Source organism: Humulus lupulus, chromosome 5 (assembly GCF_963169125.1).
Source record: "Humulus lupulus chromosome 5, drHumLupu1.1, whole genome shotgun sequence".
NCBI classification, from domain to species: Eukaryota; Viridiplantae; Streptophyta; class Magnoliopsida; order Rosales; family Cannabaceae; genus Humulus; species Humulus lupulus.
The window spans coordinates 190,602,921-190,607,861 of record NC_084797.1 but is presented as its reverse complement, the minus strand read 5'-3'; positions in this window follow the sequence as shown (position 1 = coordinate 190,607,861).

Genomic DNA, 4,941 nt, shown 5'->3' with positions numbered 1-4,941 from the left:
TTATGTTGAATTCCAACTTATTCATAATATAGTTGGTGGTGAACGCAGAAAAGGCAGGAGTGAGCGATTCCAGTATGATGCTTACTTGTGTACACTCATCAATGATGGCCCCATGTATTTCTGCTACATGCATCACATTAATCATGTGTAAAACATGTTCACGTGCAGAAACACCTTTCTTCATCTTAGTATTCATGTAGGTTCTAGTAGCCTCATGTCTACTTTGATCAAATTGCTGCCGAGACATGGCCTACAGAGAATCCATTATCTCAAACGCAGTTTCCATGGTTTCATGCTTTCTTCTCAGAACACCATTCATGCTCACAAGCATGTAACACTTTTCCTTATTATTGGATTGAATCCAGACATCATACTTGTCCCGAGCATTCTTTGGGGCAGAGGCAGCGGGCTCTTTAGGACATTCCTCAGTCAGGACAAATTTATGGTTCTCACAGATTAACGTAAGACTTAGATTTGATTTCCATCTTATAAAATTATCACCACTAAGTTTTTCAGGTGATAGTAAAGTGGTTATAGGATTGCCACCATTCGACACTACTGAAATAAATAAATAAAACAATAATATTATCATTTGAAAAAATATCAATGTTTTGGAAAGTAAACATGATGCATGAATGCAACAATTAAAACACATAAATTAACATTTACTTTTCCATGATAAAACTACCCAACAAATAAAGTGTCGCCTTGGGGTCTGTCAAGTTAAATTCAGATAGCTTATAAGACAATCTTATTTTTATAATTTAAAACTTAAAATAACTCTTTATTTTCTCTTTTAAATATAAAGTACCACTGGTTTTGTCAAGATGTAATTATCCACTGTAAAGCTTAATTACATCTTTGTAAGTGTAACCAATTATTTCAGATTTCATGACTTAACTTAAAAAGTGTCACCTTAGGGTCGGTCAAGCCTAAAAAACATCACTTCCTCCTATCTTTTTAAGAAGCCAACCTTGGTATTGATATGTCTAGAAACCTTCCTTATGGGGACGAAAACAAAGCCACCTCAAGGCCTTATTCATATCTCATGGTGTTGTACTAATAATGGAGACCATAGGTCACATTGAGATGTTCACCTTTTCCCACTTACTATTTAAAAATAAATATGTTTTATTAAACTAATCAATTAATTCCAAATTAATTACTAGTTTATTAATAACCCTATGAATGTAATTAATTACAAAAATCATAATTATAAAAGAGCATGTTTCTATAATTAATGTGATCTAAATAATTACTCATTACATTCATCTAACTTTACTAAAACGCTTTTTACATAAAGTTGGTTATCTTAAAGGCCTATAAAAAACTATTGTCTTTATTATGGTGTGATTTACCAAGTTTTAACTAATTTAATACTTAGTAGTTTACATGCAATTAATTTCACCAAAAACAATTCATATAAACAAATAGGACAATCCTAGATAATCATGTTTCTAAAAGATGCATGATTAATGAGAAATTGTGTGGGGTTTCATGAATGACATGTAATTAACTAATGCATGATCATGTTATCAATCAAACATCAATGAAAATTTATTTAAATAAATATAATAAATATATAAATAAACAATAAATGATGAACTGATTTCTAATGGGTATTTCTAAGATTTACAACCCTTTGGAGAAATTAGAAATAAAATTGCAATCTAAGCCTATGTAGCTTTCAAGACTCTCCAAGAATGCTCCTCCTCTCTTTTAGGCTTTCTTGCTAATCTTTAGGAACTTTGTTTTGCCCAACTTATTAATTAGAAACATATTTTCTAATTAATTTATTTAATTAAAAATAACTTTTAATTAAATAACCATTTTTGTCATCATTTTAATTTAGTTGAATTTAAATAATTAAATAATCAAATTCAAATAAGTATTTACACTTAAGATATTAAAATATCTTAACCAACTAAAAGATATTTTATTTTCTAATAAAATAAAATAAGATAATTAAACTTTTAAATTCAAATAATTTAAAAATTAATTAAATAAAAGATAGTTTATAACAACTTAGGAATTAGGGCTTTGGGCACCAAGATTGGTGTCCTATGGCCAGCGGCACTGGGAGTCAAGGGCTCGAATGGGCGCTAGGCTGGCGTGCAAGGGCTCGGCCAGGAGCCTAGCGCACGGGGAGGCAGGCGGGTGCGCGCACGCATAGGCGCTGGGTGCATGCTGGGAGCCATGGGGCTGCACGCAGGGAGCCACAGGGTTTAGGTGCGTCTGGCGCACGCAGCAGCAGGTGGAGGCTGGGGTCCTGGGTGCGCGCGCGAGTGAGGCGGCCACAAGGCTGGTGAGTGTGGTTGCATGAGGCTCGAGTCTTGTGCCTCTTTGGTAGATGGCTCGAGTCCTCTTTTTTTTCTTTGTGTATAATTTTTTCAATTTAAATTTCAAGAAATAAAATTACAAAAAATCTTATGCCCTTTATGGCTTACACAAGAACTAGAAAAACAATAAAATTCCTAACCCATTAGCACCATATAATTTACGATCCATCATCCAACCATACATTCAAAGAACATATCCATACATTCAATATACATATCAAAATACATATAACAAATGCAAGAAACTCACACAGTATTTAATCTATATATATGTGTGTGTGTATAGACTGCTCTAATACCAATTGTTGGTATTAAATGATCAAATCAAAGGTATGCAGCGGAATATATGGACCCATTTTAATAAATATTAATACCAGCTAGGAACATATACATATATAAATATTAAATCACATACAAATAGATCAGGAATTACCTCTTGTAGCCTATCAAGTATCATTGAGTCTTTTTGTATCAACGATCTTCCAATTCAGTGTTCTCAGATCTCACACCGTGATCTTCCAGACCAATCCTCAAACATAGAAGGACGTGTGTGGGCACGTAGGATTCAAAATGTTGATTTATGTGACTCCCTAGATGTACTCAACATATGAAATCTAGAGAGTTTTGACAAAGAGAAGGTTTAGAATAGTTTTTAGGTTTAGAGAAAACTATCGCTTTAGAGAGAGAGTCTGATTAACCATCATCATCTGAATATCACGTATATCAGATTTATAAAGATATTTAATCTAATTAAATAATCTTTATTTAATTAAAACTTATTAGATATTTTCATTTAATTATCTATTTAAATCATATTTAAAAAGAATAATTAAATAACTGATTAAACAAATTTATTTGAAATTCAAAATTCAAATCCTATGAATAATAACCATGATGCTAGGCGCCACACACTGTACTGTATAGTGTGTGTCGCCTAGCCCTATTAGGGTTGCCCTAATTTTCTCATTTGTTTATTTAATTAACTTTTAAGACAAGATATTTATTCCAACATAAATATCAGTTAATTTAAAATTAACTTTATCTTAAAATATTAGTTTTAAATTAAATAAATAAATATCATATTATAATTAAGATATTTATTATTTTCTCTCTTTATATTAATCCAAACAAGATTAATATTAATTTTAACATATATCTTTTCAAAAATAAAAACTGTATAGTTAAATAATTAATTAATTCACAATTAATCAATTACCTATAATTATCAAATAATTATTTCCTTGCCCTAGAAAATTAATTTCTTTGCAACTTTGTCATTTCTCTTAACAAATCTTTCTTTGGATATCCTTACCCTTGACAGTGTAGGACAGAGGTGATTTGGGGACCATGAACCTATAATACGAAGCTCTAGTAAACTAGATTATTAATTAAACTCTTTAATCTAATAATCTTATTTATTAATTCCATGATCACTCCACTATAAGTATTTATAGAATTTAATTATAGAGTTTTCTCTAGTAGTCCATTGATATAATCAATATATGTAGTTATGTCCACCATTATTGGTTTGTTAATTAGAGCTGGTCAAAATTATCGTTTTACCCTTCTAATTACCTCTTGATCCCTAAGTACCAGTAATTCACTAGCGAATAATTAATCTATAATCTAATTATAGATTTGAGCTGAATAACTATTCAATTCCATAATCAACCCTTAAGGGAACCAATATTCGATCCGCTAGGAAAGTATGGATTCCAATATTGTAATTCATGTTCCCAGCCATCCATGATATTGATTAGTCTCATTATTCTAAGAGATCTTAATGAGTGAATCAAAAGATCCAACTAACATAAATAGGAGTTCATGAATACTCAGGATTTAGACTGATATACAAATGATCATTTGTTATGACAAGAATTAAATCTTTACGTCAAACGGAAAATTTATAAAGATAATTAATTCTCATCGGTCCTGTCATATATAATCTCTATTATATACAACACATTTACTAAGATGTCTATCCACATCAGTAATTTGAAGCTAGATTACTTGCATCTCGTATGCTTAGCAAATCATACTAGTAACCATTCATTCAAGATTATTTACTTTAATATGTTACTGACTATTTTATTCATTATATATGATCTTAAGTCTCTCACACTAATATAAGATCATATTCTCATGAATGAATAGGGAATTTTCTTGAAATTATTATATAATTAATTCAAACAATACTTATAACATTCAAATATAATAAAATTTTATTTTTATTTAAAACTAATAAAATGTCTTTACTTACTTTTAGGGCATTAATCCTAACAGACGGTATTTGACCTTTATTGGAATTTTTCATAAGGCGCTTAAGAAAGTACAAGACACAAAGTTATATATTTTTTAATTCTCTTTCCAATGGTATCTAACTCATTAAAAAAAACTCTTGGATTGAAAGTTATGACTAAACATTGAGATAGTTTTGTGAAATTTTGCAATTTTTTATTTCTTTATTATTTTTAAATTTAAAGAAATTGTTAAAGTTAACGTATTCTCTTAAAATTGGCAGGAAAAAAAATTGTTAAACCAAAAATCCGTTAGACACACGTTTTTTATATAAAAAAATATAACTAATGTTTCATTTATTATT